At 48.1% G+C, this 23,144-nt stretch overlaps 1 pseudogene; it reads left to right on the top strand.

Moving 5' to 3' along the window:
• Positions 1 to 6,690: 6,690 nt before the first annotated feature.
• Positions 6,691 to 18,767, top strand: LOC147986664 (uncharacterized; annotated as a pseudogene).
• The last annotated feature ends 4,377 nt before the right edge of the window (positions 18,768 to 23,144 follow it).

Here is a 23,144-nt window from a genome sequence, read left to right as displayed (position 1 = left end):
TTACAAGAAAGTGAGTGGGAGCTCTGTAGCATTTCTCATATTGTATGTGGATGACATACTGTTGATGGGAAATGATATAGAATTCTTGGAAAGCATAAAGGCCTACTTGAACAAGTGTTTTCCAATGAAGGATCTTGGAGAAGCCGCTTATATATTAGGCATCAAGATCTATAGAGATAGATCGAGACGCCTCATTGGTCTTTCACAGAGTACGTACCTTGACAAGATATTAAAGAAGTTCAAAATGGATCAGTCAAAGAAGGGGTTCTTGCATAACGGGATCACATCATTAGGAGAATGATATGATGGACAAGACCCAATCCTAAGCATAGCTCAAAGATCGTGTAGTTCGTTTGCTATAGCTTTCCCGAATGTCAAGTATCATTTCCTTAGACCATGAGATTGTGCAACTCCCGGATACCGTAGGGGTGCTTTGGGTGTGCCAAACGTCACAACGTAACTGGGTGACTATAAAGGTACACTACAGGTATCTCCGAAAGTGTCTGTTGGGTTGGCACGAATCGAGACTGGGATTTGTCACTCCGTATGACGGAGAGGTATCTCTGGGCCCACTCGGTAATGCATCATCATAATGAGCTCAATGTGACCAAGTGGTTGATCACGGGATCATGCATTACGGTACGAGTAAAGTGACTTGCCGGTAATGAGATTGAACGAGGTATTGGGATACCGACGATCGAGTCTCGGGCAAGTAACGTACCGATTGACAAAGGGAATTGTATACGGATTGATTGAATCCTCAAAATCGTGGTTCATCCGATGAGATCATCGAGGAGCATGTGGGAGCCAACATGGGTATCCAGATCCCGCTGTTGGTTATTGACCGAAGAGTCGTCTCGGTCATGTCTGCATGTCTCCCGAACCCGTAGGGTCTACACACTTAAGGTTCGGTGATGCTAGGGTTGTTGAGATATTAGTATACGGTAACCCGAAAGTTGTTCGGAGTCCCGGATGAGATCCCGGACGTCACAAGGAGTTCCGGAATGGTTCGGAGGTGAAGATTTATATATAGGAAGTCAAGTTTCGGCCATCGGGAAAGTTTCGGGGGGTAATCGGTATTGTATCGGGACCACCGGAAGGGTCCCGGAGGTCCACCGGGTGGGGCCACCTATCCCGGAGGGCCCCATGGGCTGAAGTGGGAGGGGAACCAGCCCCTAGTGGGCTGGTGCGCCCCCCTTGGGCCTCCCCCTGCGCCTAGGGTTGGAAACCCTAGGGGTGGGGGCGCCCCACTTGGCTTGGGGGGCAAGCCACCCCCTTGGCCGCCGCCCCCCTTGGAGATTGGATCTCCTAGGGCCGGCGCCCCCCCTAGGGACCCTATATATAGTGGGGGGAGGGAGGGAAGCCGCACCCTAGCCCCTGGCCTCTCCCTCTCCCTCCCGTGACACTCCTCCCTCTCCCTGTGCTTGGCGAAGCCCTGCCAAGATCACCGTTGCTTCCACCACCACGCCATCGTGCTGCTAGATCTTCATCAACCTCTCCTTCCCCCTTGCTGGATCAAGTTGGAGGAGACGTCTTCCCAACCGTACGTGTGTTGAACGCGGAGGTGCCGTCCGTTCGGCGCTAGGTCATTGGTGATTTGGATCACGACGAGTACGACTCCATCAACCCCGTTCTGTTGAACGCTTCCGTGCGCGATCTACAAGGGTATGTAGATGCACTCCCCTCTCCCTCGTTGCTAGATGACTCCATAGATTGATCTTGGTGATGCGTAGAAAATTTTAAAATTCTGCTACGTTCCCCAACAGTGGCATCATGAGCCAGGTCTATGCGTAGTTTCTATGCACGAGTAGAACACAAAGCTATTGTGGGCGTCGATATTGTCAATTTGCTTGCCGTTACTAGTCTTATCTTGATTTGGCGGCATCGTGGGATGAAGCGGCCCGGATCGACCTTACACGTACGCTTACGTAAGACTGGTTCCACCGATTGACATGCACTAGTTGCATAAGGTGGCTGGCGGGTGTCTGTCTCTCCCACTTTAGTCGGATCGGATTCGATGAAAAGGGTCCTTATGAAGGATAAATAGAAATTGGCATATCACGTTGTGGTTTTGGCATAGGTAAGAAACGTTCTTGCTAGAAACCTATAGCAGCCACATAAAAACTTGCAACAACAATTAGAGGACGTCTAACTTGTTTTTGCAGCAGGTGCCGTGTGATGTGATATGGCCAAAAGGATGTGATGAATGATATATGTGATGTATGAGATTGATCATGTTCTTGTAATAGGAATCACGACTTGCATGTCGATGACTATGACAACCGGCAGGAGCCATAGGAGTTGTCTTTATTTATTTATGACCTATGTGTCAACATAAATGTCATGTAATTACTTTACTTTATTGCAAAAGCGTTAGCCATAGTAGTAGAAGTAATAGATGACGAGACAACTTCAAGAAGACACGATGATGGAGATCATGGTGTCATGCCGGTGACAACGATGATCATGGAGCCCCGAAGATGGAGATGAAAAGGAGAAAATGATATTGGCCATATCATGTCACTATTTGATTGCATGTGATGTTTATCATGTTTTACATCTTATTTGCTTAGATCGACGGTAGCTTAAATAAGATGATCCCTCGTAATAATTTCAAGAAAGTGTTCCCCCTAACTGTGCACCATTGCGAAGGTTCCTTGTTTCGAAGCACCACGTGATGACCGGGTGTGATAGATTCTAACGTTCGAATACAACGGGTGTAAGCCAGATTTACACACGCAATACACTTAGGTTGACTTGACGAGCCTAGCATGTACAGAAAGGTCGAGCATGAGTCGTATAGAAGATACGATCAACATGAAGATGTTCACCGATGTTGACTAGTCCGTCTCACGTGATGATCGGACACGGCCTAGTTGACTTGGATCATGTTTCACTTAGATGACTAGAGGGATGTCTATCTGAGTGGGAGTTCATTGAGTAATTTGATTAGATGAACTTAATTATCATGAACTTAGTCTAAAATCTTTACACTATGTCTTGTAGATCAAATGTCCCACGCTAATGTTGCCCTCAACTTCAACGCGTTCCTAGATAAAACCAAGCTGAAAGATGATGGCAGCAACTATACGGACTGGGTCCGGAACCTGAGGATCATCCTCATAGCTGCCAAGAAAGATTATGTCCTAGAAGCACCGCTAGGTGACGCACCCATCCCAGAGAACCAAGACGTTATGAACGCTTGGCAGTCACGTGCTGATGATTACTCCCTCGTTTAGTGTGGCATGCTTTACAGCTTAGAACCGGGGCTCCAAAAGCGTTTTGAGAGACACGGAGCATATGAGATGTTCGAAGAGCTGCAAATGGTTTTCCAAGCTCATGCCCGGGTCGAGAGATATGAAGTCTCCGACAAGTTCTTCAGCTGTAAGATGGACGAAAATAGTTATGTCAGTGAGCACATACTCAAAATGTCTGGGTTGCATAACCGCTTGACTCAGCTGGGAGTTAATCTCCCGGATGACGCAGTCATTGACAGAATCCTTCAGTCGCTTCCACCGAGCTACAAGAGCTTTGTGATGAACTTCAATATGCAGGGGATGGAAAAGACCATTCCTGAGGTATATTCAATGCTGAAATCGGCAGAGGTGGAAATCAAAAAGGAACATCAAGTGTTGATGGTGAATAAAACCACTAAGTTCAGGAAAGGCAAGGGTAAGAAGAACTTCAAGAAGGACGGCAAGGGAGTTGCCGCGCCCGGTAAGCAAGCTGCCGGGAAAAAGCCAAAGAATGGACCCAAGCCTGAGACTGAGTGTTTTTATTGCAAGGGAAGTGGTCACTAGAAGCGGAACTTCCCCAAATACTTAGCGGACAAGAAGGTCGGCAACACTAAAGGTATATGTGATATACATGTAATTGATGTGTACCTTACCAGTACTCGTAGTAGCTCCTGGGTATTTGATACCGGTGCGGTTGCTCACATTTGTAACTCAAAGCAGGAGCTGCGGAATAAGCGGAGACTGGCGAAGGACGAGGTGACGATGCGCGTCGGGAATGGTTCCAAGGTCGATGTGATTGCCGTCGGCACGCTACCTCTACATTTACCTATGGGATTAGTTTTAAACCTCAATAATTGTTATTTAGCGCCATCTTTGAGCATGAACATTGTATCAGGATCTCGTTTAATTCGAGATGGCTACTCATTTAAACCCGAGAATAATGGTTGTTCTATTTATATGAGAGATATGTTTTATGGTCATGCTCCGCTGGTGAATGGTTTATTCTTAATGAATCTCGAGCGTAATGTTACACATATTCATAGTGTGAATACCAAAAGATGTAAGGTTGATAATGATAGTCCCACATACTTGTGGCACTGCCGCCTTGGTCACATAGGTGTCAAACGCATGAAGAAGCTCCATGCCGATGGACTTTTGGAGTCTCTTGATTACGAATCATTTGACACGTGCGAACCATGCCTCATGGGTAAAATGACCAAGACTCCGTTCTCAGGAACAATGGAGCGAGCAACCAACTTATTGGAAATCATACATACTGATGTGTGCGGTGCAATGAGTGTTGAGGCTCGCGGTGGCTATCGTTATGTTCTCACCCTCACTGAAAACTTGAGTAGATATGGGTATGTCTACTTAATGAAACACAAGTCTGAGACCTTTGAAAAGTTCAAGGAATTTCAGAGTGAGGTTGAGAATCAACGTGACAAGAAAATCAAGTTCTTGCGATCAGATCGTGGGGGAGAATACTTGAGTCACAAATTTGGCACACACTTAAGGAAATGTGGAATAGTTTCACAACTCACGCCGCCTGGAACACCTCAGCGTAATGGTGTGTCCGAACATCGTAATCGCACTCTATTGGATATGGTGCGATCTATGATGTCTCTTACCGATTTACCGCTGTCATTTTGGGGCTATGCTTTATAGACTGCCGCATTCACTTTAAATAGGGCTCCATCGAAATCCGTTGAGACGACACCGTATGAATTATGGTTTGGGAAGAAACCTAAGCTGTCGTTTCTAAAAGTTTGGGGATGCGATGCTTATGTCAAGAAACTTCAACCTGAAAATCTCGAACCCAAATCGGAAAAATGCGTCTTCATAGGATACCCTAAAGAAACTATTGGGTATACCTTCTACCTCAGATCCGAAGGCAAGATCTTTGTTGCCAAGAATGGGTCCTTTCTAGAGAAAGAGTTTCTCTCGAAAGAAATAAGTGGGAGGAAAGTAGAACTAGATGAAGTATTACCTCTTGAACCAGTAAGTGGCGCAGCTCAAGAAAATGTTCCTGAGGTGCCTGCACCGACTAGAGAGGAAGTTAATGATGATGATCATGAAACTTCAGATCAAGTTACTACTGAACTTCGTAGGTCCACGAGGACACGTTCCGCACCAGAGTGGTACGGCAACCCTGTCTTGGAAATCATGTTGTTAGACAACGGTGAACCACTAGTAGAAAACAGGGCTTTGGTCCAGGCCGGGTCAGCCCATTTGTCCCGGTTCAGTCCAGAACCGGGACCATTGGGGGCATTGGTCCCGGTTCGTGAGCCCAGGGGGCCGGCCGGGCCACGTGGGCCTTTGGTCCCGGTTCATCTGGACCTTTTGGTCCCGGTTGGTGGGACGAACCGGGACCAATGGGCCTCGCTCCTGGCCCACCACCATTGGTCCCGGTTGGTGGCTTGAACCGGGACCAAAGGCTCCCCATTAGTCCCGGTTCATGCCACCAACCAGGACCAATGAGGTGCCTATATATACCCCCTCGCGTAAGAGCAGAGCACACTGCTCTGTTTTTTCCTGGCCGAGGGGGAGAGGGCTTGGTGGTGCTCTAGCTCACCTCCTATACACACAAGGTGTTCGATGGAATGCCTGAGCCACACTACTTAAGCTTTCTCCTCTCCAAGCTCGACCTCCAAGCTCCATTTTCCACAATATTTGTCTAGGTTTAGTGGTCCGTCACGCCCCGTCCCCGTCTTCACCGCCGTCGATCACCCGTGCCGAGCTCATCGCCGGCACCACCGTAGTGAGCCTCTTGTTCTTATCTTCTTTCTGAAAGGAAAAATATTCTTACTTGTATGTTTACATAGATACTTGTATTATTTTCTTACTTTTATTATTGCATCTTATATAGTGCGATGGTTTTGGTATCCGCCCCCGTCGGCCCTCGTCCTGTCTATGATTTGGATGTGGTATATATATTATCTTTATAACTATTGGTTCATTTATTGTTTATGAAAATTATGCCGACCAACGTGACATAGATTTTATTTATGTAGGATGTATTTGAATCAGAAATGCCAACCGACCCTATTGTCGAGACGTTAAATTTAGTTGAAGAAGAAAACAATTTGTTGAAGGAAAAAATAAAAAAAATTGAGGAGGAGAAGATGATATTGGAGTTGCATGTTGCAGATGTCGTCGATGATCACAAGATCAAGATGGATGCAATGCGCTTGAAGATTAGAAAGATTAGAAAATATGCCATTCATACCGAGGCTTGGTATCATTATGCCGTTGGATCAATTGTTACCTTGGTTGTGATTATGATCGCATTTGTTTTCGCATTGAAATGTTTTACATAGTTTCAATGTATGGTTTAATTAATTAGATGCTCTGGAGAGCTATATGTTGTTAGATGAGAACTATGTATGCACTTTGGTTTTAATGTGATGATGAACTTCTATTAATTTGGACATTTAATTATATATAATGCACGCAGATGAACCGGCAATGGATGTACGGTGACAGACACACCTGCGAGTACATTAAGGGCGTGCATGAGTTTCTCGATGCGGCTGAGGCAAACAAGCAGAATGGTTTTATGTGTTTTCCATGCACTGAGTGTGGGAATACGAGGTCTTACTCTAACCGGAAAATCCTTCACTTCCACCTGCTTTACAAGGGTTTCATGCCACACTATAATGTTTGGACGAGGCACAGAGAAATAGGGGTTATGATGGAAGACGGCAAAGAAGAAGAGTACGATGACAACTATGTGCCCCCTGAATACGGTGATGCTGCAACGGGGGGAGCTGGTGAAGATCAAGAGGAACCAGACGATGTGCCCAATGATGCTGCAACGGGTGAAGCTGCTGAAGATCAAGGGGAACCAGGCGATGTGCCCGATAATGATGATCTCCGCCGGGTCATTGTCGATGCAAGGACGCAATGCGAAAGTCAAAAGGAGAAGCTGAAGTTCGATCGCATGTTAGAGGATCACAGAAAAGGGTTGTACCCCAATTGCGAAGATGGAAACACAAAGCTCGGTACCATACTGGAATTGCTGCAGTGGAAGGCAGAGAATGCTGTGGCTGACAAAGGATTTGAGAAGCTACTGAAAATATTGAAGAAGAAGCTTCCAAAGGATAACGAATTGCCCGACAGTACATACGCAGCAAAGAAGGTCATATGCCCTCTAGGATTGGAGGTGGAGAAGATACATGCATGCCCTAATGACTGCATCCTCTACCGCGGTGCATACAAGGATCTGAACGCATGCCCAGTATGCGGTGCATTGCGGTATAAGATCAGACGAGATGACCCTGGTGATGTTGACAGCGAGCCCCCCAGTAAGAGGGTTCCTGTGAAGGTGATGTGGTATGCTCCTATAATACCACGGTTGAAACATCTGTTCCGAAACGAAGAGCATCCCAAGTTGATGCGATGGCACAGTTAGAACCGAAAGAAAGATGGGAAGTTGAGAGCACCCGCTGACGGGTCGCAGTGGAGAAAAATCGAGAGAAAGTACTGGGATGAGTTTGCAAAGGACCCAAGGAATGTATGGTTTGCTTTAAGCGCGGATGGCATTAATCCTTTCGGGGAGCAGAGCAGCAATCACAGCACCTGGCCCGTGACTCTATGTATGTATAACCTTCCTCCTTGGATGTGGATGAAGCGGAAGTTCATTATGATGCCAGTTCTCATCCAAGGCCCTAAGCAATCCGGCAACGACATTGATGTGTACCTAAGGCCATTAGTTGAAGAAATTTTACAGCTGTGGAATGGAAATGGTGTACGTACGTGGGATGAGCACAGATGGGAGGAATTTAACCATAAGGCGTTGCTGTTCGTGACCATCAACGACTGGCCCGCTCTCAGTAACCTTTCAGGACAGACAAATAAAGGATACCACGTATGCACGCACTGTTTAGATGACACTGAAAGTATATACCTGGACAAATGCAGGAAGAATGTGTACCTGGGCCATCGTCGATTTCTTCCGACCAACCATCAATGTCGAAAGAAAGGCAAGCATTTCAAAGGCGAGGCAGATCACCGGAAGAAGCCCGCCATGCGTACCGGTGATCACGTACTTGCTATGGTTAATGATTTACACGTAATCTTTGGAAAGGGTCCCGGTGGACTAGATGTTCCGAATGATGCTGAGGGACACACACCCATGTGGAAGAAGAAATCTATATTTTGGGACCTACCCTACTGGAAAGACCTAGAGGTCCGCTCTTCAATCGACGTGATGCGCGTGACGAAGAACCTTTGCGTGAACCTGCTAGGCTTCTTGGGCGTGTATGGGAAGACAAAAGATACACCTGAGGCACGGGAGGACCTGCAGCGTTTGCACGAAAAAGACAGCATGCCTCCGAAGCAGTATAAAGGTCCTGCCAGCTACGCTCTTACGAAAGAAGAGAAAGAAATCTTCTTTGAATTCCTGCTCAGTATGAAGGTCACGACTGGCTTCTCGTCGAATATAAAGGAATAATAAATATGCCAGAGAAAAAGTTTCAGAACCTAAAGTCTCATGACTGCCATGTGATTATGACGCAACTGCTTCTGGTTGCATTGAGGGGGCTTCTACCGGAAAACATCCGATTAGCAATTGTGAAGCTATGTGCATTCCTCAATGCAATCTCTTAGAAGGTGATCGATCCAGAAATCGTACCAAGGCTAAGGAGTGATTGTTGGGGACCATAGTAATTTCAAAAAATTTCCTACGCACACGCAAGATCATGGTGATGCATAGCAACGAGAGGGGAGAGTGTGATCTACGTACCTAGTAGATCGACAACGGAAGCGTTTGGTTGATGTAGTCGTACGTCTTCACGGCCCGACCGATAAAGCACCGAAACTACGGCACCTCCGAGTTTTAGCACACGTTCAGCTCGATGACGATCCCCGGACTCCGATCCAGCAAAGTGTCGGGGAAGAGTTCCGTCAGCACGACGGCGTGGTGACGATCTTGATGTACTACAGCAGCAGGGCTTCGCCTAAACTCCGCTACAATATTATCGAGGACTATGGTGGAAGGGGACACCGCACACGGCTAAGAATATGATCACGTCGATCAACTTGTGTGTCTCTGGGGTGCCCCTGCCTCTGTATATAAAGGACCAAGGGGGGAGGCCGTCCGGCCAGGAGAGGCGCGCCAGGAGGAGTCCTACTCCCTCCGGGAGTAGGACTTCTCCCCCAATCCTAGTTGGAATAGGATTCGTGAGGTGGAAAAGGGAGAGAGAGAAGGAGGAGGGCGCCGGCCCCCAATCTCCTTGTCCTAGTCGGACTAGGGGGGAGGGGCGCGTGGCCCAAGCCCTGGCTGCCTCTCCTCTTCTTCCACTATGGCCCATTAAGGCCCATATAGCTCCCGGGGGGTTCCGGTAACCTCCCGGTACTCCGGTAAAATGCCGATTTCACCCGGAACACTTCCGATATCCAAACATAGGCTTCCAATATATCAATCTTTATGTCTCGACCATTTCGAGACTCCTCGTCATGTCCGTGATCACATCCGGGACTCCGAACAAACTTCGGTACATCAAAAATGCATAAACTCATAATATAACTGTCATCGTAACCTTAAGCGTGCGGACCCTACGGGTTCGAGAATAATGTAGACATGACCGAGACACGTCTCTAGTCAATAACCAATAGCGGAACCTGGATGCTCATATTGGCTCCTACATATTCTACGAAGATATTTATCGATCAGACCGCATAACAACATACGTTGTTCCCTTTGTCATCGGTATGTTACTTGCCCGAGATTCGATCGTCGGTATCTCAATACCTAGTTCAATCTCGTTACCGGCAAGTCTCTTTACTCGTTCTGTAATACATCATCCCGCAACTAACTCATTAGTTTCAATGCTTGCAAGGCTTAAGTGATGTGCATTACCGAGAGGGCCCAGAGATACCTCTCCGACAATCGGAGTGACAAATCCTAATCTCGAAATACGCCAACCCAACATGCACCTTTGGAGACACCTGTAGAGCTCCTTTATAATCACCCAGTTACGTTGTGATGTTTGGTAGCACACAAAGTGTTCCTCCGGCAAACGGGAGTTGCATAATCTCATAGTCATAGGAACATGTATAAGTCATGAAGAAAGCAATAGCAACATACTAAACGATCGGGTGCTAAGCTAATGGAATGGGTCATGTCAATCAGATCATTCACTTAATGATGTGATCCCGTTAATCAAATAACAACTCATTGTTCATGGTTAGGAAACATAACCATCTTTGATTAACGAGCTAGTCAAGTAGAGGCATACTAGTGACACTTTGTTTGTCTATGTATTCACACATGTATTATGTTTCCGGTTAATACAATTCTAGCATGAATAATAAGCATTTATCATGATATAAGGAAATAAATAATAACTTTATTATTGCCTCTAGGGCATATTTCCTTCAGTCTCCCACTTGCACTAGAGTCAATAATCTAGATTACACAGTAATGATTCTAACACCCATGGAGCCTTGGTGCTGATCATGTTTTGCTCGTGGAAGAGGCTTAGTCAACGGGTCTGCAACATTCAGATCCGTATGTATCTTGCAAATCTCTATGTCTCCCACCTGGACTAGATCCCGGATGGAATTGAAGCGTCTCTTGATGTGCTTGGTTCTCTTGTGAAATCTGGATTCCTTTGCCAAGGCAATTGCACCAGCATTGTCACAAAAGATTTTCATTGGACCCGATGCACTAGGTATGACACCTAGATCGGATATGAACTCCTTCATCCAGACTCCTTCATTTGCTGCTTCCGAAGCAGCTATGTACTCCGCTTCACATGTAGATCCCGCTACAACGCTTTGTTTAGAACTACACCAACTGACAGCTCCACCGTTTAATGTAAACACGTATCCGGTTTGCGATTTAGAATCGTCCGGATCAGTGTCAAAGCTTGCATCAACGTAACCTTTTACGATGAGCTCTTTGTCACCTCCATATATGAGAAACATATCCTTAGTCCTTTTCAGGTATTTCAGGATGTTCTTGACCGCTGTCCAGTGATCCACTCCTGGATTACTTTGGTACCTCCCTGCTAGACTTATAGCAAGGCACACATCAGGTCTGGTACACAGCATCGCATACATGATAGATCCTATGGCTGAAGCATAGGGAACATCTTTCATTTTCTCTCTATCTTCTGCAGTGGTCGGGCATTGAGTCTTACTCAACTTCACACCTTGTAACACAGGCAAGAACCCTTTCTTTGCTTGATCCATCTTGAACTTCTTCAAAACTTTGTCAAGGTATGTGCTTTGTGAAAGTCCAATTAACACTACTAGAAAAAGGGCTATAGATGGGATTGACACTAATGGCGCACCAGACAAGCGGTGCGCCATTAGTATATACTAATGGCGCACCACCTTCTGATACGCCATTAGAGCTGAAACTACTAATGGCGCACCTGGCCCAGGGTGCGCCATTAGTATCAAAAAAATTTTGAACTAGTGCGCCTGTCCAAACATACTAATGGCGCATCCAGACACAGTGCGCCATTACTAGTTGTAACTAGTAATGGCGCACCTGTCGGAAAGTGCGCCACTAATGTTGTCTTTTTTATTATATTTTTTATTCCTTTTTTGCAAAACTACTAATGGCGCACTGTTCGACCGTGCGCCATTACTAGTTTAAACTAGTAATGGCGCACTGTTCGACCGTGCGCCATTACTAGTTTAAACTAGTAATGGCGCACTATGGAACAGTGCGCCATTAGTATTTTTTTTTACAAAACTACTAATGGCGCACCACCAGAAGGTGCGCCATTAGTAACCTGGACAGCCTCTCCTACCCACACTCACTTTGGCGCATTTAGAGTTGGTGTGCCATTAGTAAGTGGGCAGCAACAAGATATTTTGGACAGCCTCTCCTACCCACACTCACTTTCTCCCCACTTCATTTTCTCCACCTCCTCCTTGTCTCGGGTGCCTCCTCTTTTTCACCTCATTTCTACCATAGATTCATTCAATTTAAGTGGTTAAATTACCTTGTTTTGATAGGTAAGTAAGGGGGGAAGATATATTTATGTTGTTCTCCCTACAACAATGTGCACATGCACTTTTTATGGCCTAGCTAGATCTATGTATGTTTGTGGTGTTGCATATGTTTGTGGTGTTGCATATGTGTTTGTGTTTGGAGGTGTACCGGTATTTGAAATGCGATAGTTGCCAATATTTTGCCGGAATGTTGATTCATTTCCGTTTCGGCGAGAATTTTGGCATTAAGCATTCTTTTTGGTCCTATTTTTAGGGAAAGTCATGCCAAATTTTTTCTTGGTTCTAAAATATCGTTTTGCTCTACCCCGCAGGCGACCATGGTCCGCACGATGACCGAAGGCATCATGAATAGGTTTTTGAGGTCCGTGAAGGCCGAGATGCTTCAAAAGAACGAGACGGAGATAAGATGTCCGTGTCGAAGATGCAAGCTGAAGAGCCTTATTGCGGACCCGGAATCCGGGCAGGTGCGGGACCACCTGCTCTTGCGTGGTTTCATGGATGGCTATCAGTGGCAAGGTGATGAAGATGACTACGAAGTCGTCCATGGGGGGCGGGCAAGAAATGAGGAAGGGCAGCAAGACAACCACCGCGGCTCGGGCGGGCGAGAAGACAAAGAATCCCCAGGAGATGATCACGACGGTGATGCTATACACAGTCATCATGTAGAAGATGCAGGACATGATGATGAGGAAGATGCCAGAGCAGACGACGGGCATGATCATGAAGATGATGATGCCGGCGGAGCAGACGATGCTGGACCATCGATGGGCTGGGTGCAGGACCCTCATATTCAAGAGCTGCTTCTCAAGCAGACGGATAACGCAAGAGCTGCCGCCCGAGAGAAAGCCAAGATGGATCAACTTGAGTTAGACGCGGTTACTCCATTGTATGAAGGATGCAGGCCCGAGGATACCCGCCTGAAAGTAACGCTCATGGCTCTGGAGATGAAGGTAAAACACAAAATGACCGACGCATGCTTCGACGAGAACATGTCATTCTGGCACGAACGTCTTCCCAAGGGGAACAAGTGCCCGACCAGTTTGGAGGAGGCGAAGAAAATCATGTGTCCTCTGGATTTACCGCACGTGAAATACCATGTGTGCATGAACAATTGCATCATTTATCGGGACGAGCACGCGGAGTCTACCATATGTCCGGTGTGCGGCGTCACTCGATACAAGAAGAGGAAGAAAGCTCCTCTAAAAGTGGTGTGGTACTTTCTAATCACTCCTTGTCTGCAGCGGTATTTCGCGGACCCTAAGGTAGCAAAGCTCCTGCGTTGGCACGCGGATAGGGAGGAGAAGAAGCGAGAAGATGACGCAAATGATCCGGAGATAGATAAAAAAGACAAGATGCTGAGTCACCCTAAGGATGCGAGCCAGTGGCAAGCGTTGAACTTCGAAGACCTAGAATTTGGGAACGATCCAAGGAACATCGTGCTGGGCGTGAGCACCGATGGAGTCGATCCGTTTGGCAGCCAGAGAAGCACACATAGCACCTGGCCTGTGTTTGTGTGGATGTACAACCTTCCCCCCTGGTTGTGCATGAAGAGGAAGTACATTCACATGAGTATGCTAATTGAAGGACCGAAACAACCAGGGAACGACATCAATCTGTATCTGGGGCTGCTGAAAGAGGAGCTTGACACGCTGTGGAAAACGCCAGCCAATACGTGGGACGCCGCAGAGAATGAATATTTCCCTATGAGAGCCGCGCTGCTCACGACGGTGCACGACTATCTCGGTTACGGATATGTCGCGGGGCAGGTGGTCCACGGATTTTCTGGATGCGTCAGGTGCATGGATGACACAACGTATCGCCAGCTAGACAGAGATCCCAGGTCTTCGAAAACCGTGTTCATGGGACATCGAAGGTGGCCTCGCGACGATGACCCGTGGAGAAAACGCAAGGATCTGTTTGATGGTGAAACCGAACCCCGAGGACGCCCGCGTACGAGGAGCGGCGAGGAAATAGACGAGCTGTTGAAAAATTGGAAAGATTGCCCACTGCCGGGAAAGAAGCAAAAGGCGCCAGAGCCGGGAAAGAAGCGAAAGGTGCCAGAGCCGCTGGTGAAGGTATGGAAAACGAGGTCTGTTTTCTGGGACTTGTCGTACTGGAAGATCCACCGTGTGCCTCACAGCCTTGATGTAATGCATATCACGAAGAACGTGTGCGAGAGTCTGCTTGGTACCCTACTCAACATGCCAGAGAGGACCAAAGATGGGCCGAAAGCAAGGGTAGACATGAAATCAATGGGCATCAGGCAGGAGCTTCACGCTATATATGATGATGATGATGATGATGATGATGATGATGATGATGATGATGAGGCGAAGCAGGACACGGAAAGTCGTCGCAAAGGTAAAAAGGCCAAGAAGACCGGAAATGACTACCCTCCCGCGTGCTTCACTCTAAGTCAGGAGGAGATCGAGCAGTTTTTCACCTGCCTCCTAGGAGTAAAACTTCCTTACGGTTACGCGGGGAAGATAAGCAGATACCTAGACCCAGCGAAGCAGAAGTTCAGCGGGATGAAGTCTCATGACTGTCACGTGCTGATGACGCAGATACTTCCAGTTGCAATCCGTGGGATCATGGACGCGCACGTCCGTGAAACGCTATTTGGCCTATGCAACTTTATTGACGTCATCTCTCGGGAGTCTGTTGGCGTGAGGCAACTCAGAAGGCTGCAGGAAGAGATCGTGGTGATACTATGCGAGCTTGAGATGTACTTCCCGCCCGCATTCTTCGACATTATGGTGCATCTGCTGGTCCATATCGTGGACGATATCATCCAACTCGGGCCGACGTTCCTGCACAGCATGATGCCGTTCGAAAGGATGAATGGTGTCATCAAAGGATACGTTCGCAACATGTCACGTCCAGAGGGAAGCATAGCCAGGGGATTTTTGACCGAAGAGTGCATCTCCTACTGCACGAATTATCTAGGCATCGAGAACCCCGTTGGTCTGCCCGTCAACAGGCACCTCGGCAGGCTCGCTGGATGGGGTCACCGTGAGGGTCGCCGCGAAATGCATGTCGACTTCGAGGGTCGACTCGCCGACTTTGAAAGAGCAAACCTAGTCGCGCTACAACACATAGACGTGGTCGATCCTTGGGTGGTAGAGCACAAAACCTTTATTAAGAAGACGTACAATGACCGAGGCCAACAGAGGACGGACGGAGATATACTCAAAGAGCACAACTCATGTTTCATGCGTTGGTTCAAGTAGAACCTTCTGTCGTACCCTTTACATGAGGATTCTTCCGCGGAAGAACAACTCATATTCGCCTTGTCACAGGGCGCCGAGCACAACCTGATGACCTATGAGGCGTACGATATCAACGGCTACACATTCTACACCGAGGCCAAGGACATGAAGAGCGATGGTTATCAGAACTCCGGGGTAACGATGGAATCCTACACCGGTAACGACAAGGACAGATACTACAGAAGGATCAAGGAGATCTGGGAGCTGAGCTACGCTGGAGAGAAGGTCCCGATGTTCCATGTCAGATGGGCGAAGAGTGTCCTAAAAGAAGACCGGTATTTCACCACCATGGTTATACCCGAAGCCAAATCCAAGACCGCGGGCACAAACGTCACCGCGAAAAATGAGCCATGGGTACTGGCTTCCCAAGTGGACCAATGCTTCTTCATTACCGACCCGTCAAAGCCCAGTCGTGTTGTCGTGAGGAGAGGCAAAAGGAAGATCATCGGAATGGATGGAGTAGCCAATGAGCAAGACTTCGACAAGTACGGCGACCCGAGGATCGAACATGACGACGATGATGAAGTAGCAGCATACACCACAAGAAGAAGCAGGACCACCCTACCTAAAGGACGTCCGTTCCACAGAAGAACTCCATTTGCGAAAAAGAAGGGCAAGAAGATTGTGAACAGATAGCTAGCTAAGATCGATTGTATTTAAATCGTAGCCTTCATTTCTCGATTGTATTTCATGGGCACTTTTTGAACTATCATGAATATTTTTAAATTTCATGGACACTCGATCTCGATCCCCCTCCATCTCGATCGCTATCCCACCTCGCCAGATCCGGTCCCCCTCGCCGCCGAGCACCCCCCGGTCCACCGGCCGCCGCCGACCCCCCGCACCCTCGATTCCCCTACTCAAGCGCCGCCGACGACCCCCCACACCCCTCCCCTACTCAACCGCCGCCGCCGACCCCCCCCGCACCCCGCGCACCCTCCCCCGCTCCACCGGCATTACTGTTTGATGATATTTAAAAAAAAATTATTACTGACTTATAAAAAATATTACTGTTGCAGTAGCCATCTTATAAAAAAAATTATTATTGTCTTATAAAAAATTATTACTGTCTTATAAAACAAGTTTGAACATATTTAAACACAAATACTAATGGCGCACCGGGGTGAGGTGCGCCATTAGTATGGATGTACTTATTTCCACCCCGGCCCAAACCTATCCCCTCTCTCTCCCTCGCCCTCGCCCTCGATCCCCTTCCCCTCTCCTCTCCCGATGCCGCTGCCCCGCCGCCTCGACGCTGCCGCCCCGACGCCGCCTCGACCCCGCCGCGATGTCTCCAACCACCGCCGCCTGAGGCCCCGACGTCGGCGCCGCTCTCCCCGTCGCCCCACCTCGTTGGACGCCATCGCCCCGCCGTCCTCGTCGCCGGCGGCCCGGACGCCCCCCGTCCACACCACCGTCGCCGGAGCACCACCACCACCCGGACCTCGTCGCCTCCTCCCCTGCATCGTCGTCCCCGACATCCTCCCCGCGCCCCACTGCCCTATCCCTACGGCCACCGTGAGCTCCCCCTCCTCCTCTCCCCCTCGCGCGCACGCGCTTACGTCGTTTAGCACATTAGGGTAATGCACCCCCATCCTCCCTCCCTCCTCCGGATATGTTCTTCTTAGTTATCTGAATCTATTCAAGTCTGAAACTGTTAGTGTGAGGTGTCTGCAACTGTTGCAATCTTGTTGATAAGTAAAACATGATCTGAAATTGAAACCCCAAATCACATGATTCACAATTAGATGATCTGAATCTATTAAGCAGTTTTAGACAATGGTATGATTTCTGAGTTGGACCGACCAGGAGAGATTGTTCATGATTAGTATATCCCCAAGTTCAACTATTGCTAACTTCCTAGCTATAGTTCTTGATACATACTTAGAATTGGTCCACTGATTATCTAGGTTTGATGCACCGTATTTGTCCCAAGGTTGTCGATGGTTTTCACCAATTGATTGTGTGTTTGCATTGCCTGCTCGTGCACTTTACTTTAAATCTGAGCATCCAAGTACTTATATTTACTACAATAGATCTAAATCTAGTAATGTCATGTGTGATCAAGGCTGCATAATTATGTAGGGCTTAAGAGTTTCACTTTGATGATGATGCCTTTTGCTGCTCAAGATTTTTCATATATGGGCACTGGAACTCACGCATCTATTATTTCGCAGTGAACATGTAACATTTTCGCTTTTGCTCTGCATGTGCTTCTCAGTTTGCTAGCTATATCTCTAGGTTCTTGATTGGCTTCACTAGTTGATTGGTTGTTTGCATTGTCTGTTTGTGCTACTTTCCCCCGAGCACCCATGATCTATATCGAAGAATGTTACTTTTGAATTCTGATTATGCCGAATAGTTGTGTAGGGGTAAGAATTTTCACTTTGAAGATTCCTTTGGTGTTCTGGATGTTCCAATATGAGCACCAGAACTCAGATGTCTACTATTTGCATTGAATAGATATTAGCAGTTGACCTCTTTGCTTATGCTCTGTCTGCGCTTGTCAATTTGGAAAGTCAATTCAGTTTACCTTGTACCTTATTGATTGAGCACTTACTAGGTAATTTTAGCTTAAAATACTAGGTAATTGCCATCCGGATGTGAAGTGCATAACTAGTATATCCCCAAGTGCATCTGGTGGTAGCTTCCTAGTTATAGTTCTTGTTACAGACAGAGAGTTGGTCCACTAGTTATGTAGTTTTTAGGAAAATGCTAGTAACTTGTGCTTTCATATCCTAGTTATGTAGTTTTTAGGCAAATGCTAGTAACTTGTGCTTTCATATCTCTGTATTGGTTCGTGTTGCTGCTGTAGTTCTTGAATTTGTTCAGTTACCTCCTGGTAGGTTAGATGCAGGTGATTAGTTTCCCTAGTTTAGGGTTTTCTCAGTGTATCAGATTTAATGAGTCGGCTCTGCTTTATTCCTGTGTCTATATGGTTTTCTAGTGCCTTTCACTGGATGTTTTTAAGTGTAATCCCCATGTGTTTTTAGCCCTGTATTGGTTCAGTAGGTGTTTCCTTTATTTTGTCAGTGTTAGATCATCTCACTGAATTTGTGTGTACAAGCCCTACAGTGCAGATGTATTTTAGTGTAAGCTCAGCAACTTTTGATGAATTCTCAGTGTAATATACCCCAGAATTATAGTGCAATTTATCCCATATTTTGAGTGTATTTGTCAGTGTAATATACCCTAGAATTACAGTGTAATTTAGCTCATATTTTCAGTGTAATCTCCATGATTAAATTTTCTGGTTGCAGTGCAGTTCTTGTTATATATTTCTGGTTGTTAGACTGTTCAGCTATGCAGAGTGAAATACAAGTTCAGCATGTCGATAATGATTTTGGCAGCAGTGTGAGGCAGCAGTGTGCGGCACAATTCCTTCATTGGATAATGATTTTGCAGGTACCCCGAGAGGCCCTTGAGTTTGCCGGAATGTCGATTAACTTCCGTTCCGGCAAATTCGGGTACTCCATATGTCCTATTTTCAGCAAAGGTCATGCTGAAATTTTCCGTGAATTTTAGCATGACTTTGCTAAAAATAGGACATATGGGGTACTTTGACTAATGCATGGGCCGGGGTATCTTAGTAGTTAATTAAGTAGGATCAAGTGCCCCGGCGTACTTGTGACTAATGCATGGCTTTTAGGGTGCCTCGGTGTCGATAAAAACCGAAATGATGAAAGCTTAGGCTTTTAGGGTGCCTCGGCGTCGAAAAACCCTCAATGATAAAAGCTTAGCTTTTAGGATGCCTCGGTGTCGACAAACCCTAAATGATGAGACCATGATCTTGTTCCTTGACAATAACCAACTTTTTGACCAAACTTTTTTCCTATTTAGAGAGAAACATGGCCAACAACGATGAGGCCGGGGGTTCGGGCGGCAAGGCATTTTGGAAGCTGTCCCAGGAGATGGAGGAACAACCTCACTTGTATGAGGACGCCGCCTTCCCCACTGATCCTGAGACCACTGATGGTACCGCCGAGGATGACCCCACTGATGCCACCACTGATGGTGCCGCCGAGGATGCCACCACTGATGATGGCGGCGCACGCACAGATGGCAGCCAACCGAAGAGGCAACGGAAGGACCGGCGCCCGACCGTGCTCCGCACCCTCAAGGAGGAAGTTACTGAAGTGGACTCCGACGGGAATCCAATGGCGCCCGAACGAATAGTCAAGGGGTACTCGCTTCAGCTCGGGTGCATTCTCCGGAGCACCGTCTCGATCAACACCGAGAACCTGAGGCATCCTGACCGAGGGAATTTGCGCAACCTCCTCTTCACGAAGCTGCACGAACGATACAAGTTCCCCGCTGAATTTGAAAACAAAAGTCTCAAAGGGAATAAAGTGAACAATGCTGCCCTCACGAAGATGAGCAAGGCCCTGTCTACTTGGAAAAGCAATGTGAAGAGAATGATCGAGAAAGGTGAGAGTTATGAGAAGATCAAGGAGAAAAATCCTTCGATCACCGAAGATGACTACAACGACTTCAAGATCAATTGCTCGAGCATCGCAAACTCCAAATCAAGTAAGTGGGGGAAAGAAATGCGCGAGCTGGACTTAGGGGAACACACACTCGGTCCCGGCGATTACAGAGTGGCGGAGCCTATATGGGACAAGGAGGAGGCGGACCGTGCCGAGCAAGGCCTACCGTCCCTCTTTGATAAATACGGTGACAAGCAGACCAGGAACTTTGTCAGGGCCCGGTACAAGAAGGACCCGAAAAAAAAGGACCTTACCACGGATCCGAAGACCAGGGCGCTTGAGCTTGTTCTGGTAAGGAATACACCCCCGCGTAATTAGCTCCATATGGTTGCATTCTAATTAATGAAGCCAAATTTCTAAATGGTTCACATTCCTTTCGCAGGCGACTGAAAGCAGTAGCGTGGGGTCGACTAAGAGCAACCCTTGGGACACCACTCTAAATAGGGCGTTGAATGTAATGAAGAACAAGGATAAGCTCAGTAAGCCGACGTCAGCTGGTCGTGTGGCCGGCAAAGGCTTGTCGACAAAATGGTCGTCATACTATAACATTGGTGGGCGAAAGGAGAAAAAGACCAGCTCGGAAAGCCAGGCGCGCGAGGTTCAAGAACTTAGGGCACAAGTGGCGCGGATTCCGGAGATTGTCCAAGAGCAAGTGCAACAACAACTCGGAGCGACGATCACCGCCATTGTGCCTACCTTGATCCAAGGGATTAGTGCGTGGATTGCGGGCGGCCAACAGGGGCCGCCCCCGATTCCTAGCTTCACGGCCAGCAACTCGCAGAACGCGATGGCGGGGCCATTGGTGTCTCCGGCGGAGGCGGCATTGGTGTCTCCGACGCCGGCACGGGAGCTTAATGCACCCGGGTGTACGCCGGCCGGCACCTCTGCAGCAAGCGGCCCCTCCGTCAACTGCACGCCCGCCGTTGGTGGTGCCTCGACATTAGCCGAGCTCGACGCCATCATCACGGTAACTAATTAAGCCTCTCTCGGCCGAGGACTTCATCTCCTTGCCTTTGACTGGGCATCCCTGACGCCCTACATGTTTTCGCAGGGCGCCGCCGACGTTCCGTGCACTCTCCTGCACTTCGTGAACAACGAGTTGGTCGATGTCGCCAAGGGAAAAATCGTTCAACTGGGCAACCCCTTGTTCCACGGTACCCAGATGCCACCCAACTTGTTTAGGGTTCAACTGGTTCGGGTGCTGCCAGGCTGCGACGAGTTGTTACCTCCGATTCGACCCGTCGGGGCCGACGATGTTGACGTGATGACCCTCAGCGCCTGCCTGAGCTGGCCCCTGCTTTGGCCAAAGAGCCAGATTCGTTTGGGGGCGGGGGACACCACCCCAAAGACAACACCGCCAGTCGTGCCGGCGCCAAGTCGGCCCCATGGCAAGACCGCCGCAACGGTGCCGGACATCCCTATGCCACTGGATCCAAACATGCATATGGCACAGGATCAGAACAACGACGACGATACATTTGCCAACGTCGATCAGTACTTTGCCGATCATGGGTACGGTGGCGACTTCATGGGGCCTCCTTCTCAAGAACCCAACCCAACAAAAGACGTGCGCGATCTAGCTGGTACTGCAGAGAAGCCAAGTTGCAACAGGCGTCGTCTGCCGTTCAGCTCTTAGGAGACGCCTCCAGCTGCCGACTTCACCGAGCCTCAGACAGGCGAGGTGCGAAATATTATCAGCCCCAACACACTCAAGAAGGCGGTCTATGAGCAGAACTCGGTCCCATTACAGGAGAAGAAGAAGGCACTCAAAAGAAAGACTAACAAGGGTGCGGGCCAGCCGGCACCAAGTACGATCCATGCTCAGGACGGGCCACCTTCACCTGAGGATATCTCGAGGAGGGTGCATGTGGCGGGTAGGCCGATGCTACCGAGAAATATGCTCGATGCTGCAACCGGTGCTATGCGGAGTCTGCATGACAGTGTTCTTTCTTTGGAGAAGCGGCATCTCGGAGAGAAGGATGTGGCATACCCGGTTTTCATGGCCAAGGTGCCAGAGGGCAAGGACTTTGTGGATAACTCCATCGGGGGTACGATCGTCCTGCGGTTTGATGACATCCACGCTATGTTGAACCTTCATCCGCTGCACTACACCTTCGTTCGGCTATTTTCGCTGAGTATGGAGATGCGGATCATTCGCGACAAGACCCCGGACATCGTGATAGTCGACCCCTTCTACATGCGTGCCAAGATCTTGGGCAGCGCTGGGGACCGGCAAGTCGCGACTTCTTACCTCGAAGGCGTCATTCTGGCAAACCAAGATAAGGATAACTTCCTCGTGCCTTACTTTCCCGAGTAAGTCCTCCCCTCAACCGCCCCGTAACATATGAATTCTTAGATTTCGATCGTTTTTCTTTTAACATTCCATGTTTTCTGCAGTGACACACATTGCACGCTCATCCTCCTAAGCCCCAAATATTCCATGGCCACATATTTCGACCCGGACCGTCAGTCGAACGTAGACTACACAAATGCCAAGAAGGTTCTTGATGATGTTCTCCCCGGATACGTCAAATCTAGAGGCACCTTCACCAGGCCTATTCATAAGTACGGCAAGCACGTGTTCTCCCACAATACGATGTTCTGCTGCGTCAAGCAGCCGCCTGGCGGTCAGAAGGGTGCCTACTACGCCATCCATCACATGCCGGTGATCGTACGGGACCATCATCAACTTCTGCTACCGAGTAAACTCAAAGATTGGGCCGCGAGCGTGTCGGCAATCCAGGACGCGGACAACAGACAAGAATTCTTTCGCATCCAGTCGGAGTTTGCGGAAATCATCTATCAAGATGTCCTTCGTACCTCGGGGCAGTTCTACCTCAGAAATCAACCGTCCAACAGTGACATCGACACAATGCGACAAATGCAGGCTGACAACGACCGTTATTTCATGACTCCCACGATAGACGGCGGCTTCATCCATGCTCCGGTCCCTTGAGTCGAGTCGAAAGCAGTGATGCTGTGTCTAGTTCTGAAACATCGATTGGCTCATGTTGTAACTAAACTTCAATGAACTTGTAGTATGTCTCTTTGGTTTCGAGAGTCATTCAACTTAGATGTAATCGATGCTATTAATGTCTTGCTTTTCTCTTCCGATCGTTCTGTTGCATACTTATATATTGCTTATGTATTGTCTGTGAATTGGTACTAACGTTTCATTTGGC

The sequence above is a fragment of the Triticum urartu genome, chromosome 2A (assembly GCF_056163025.1).
Source record: "Triticum urartu cultivar PI428250 chromosome 2A, HENAU_Tu73, whole genome shotgun sequence".
In the NCBI taxonomy this organism is placed as follows: Eukaryota; Viridiplantae; Streptophyta; class Magnoliopsida; order Poales; family Poaceae; genus Triticum; species Triticum urartu.
The sequence above is the reverse complement of the archived record's forward strand: the minus strand, read 5'-3'. Positions and strand labels throughout refer to the sequence as shown.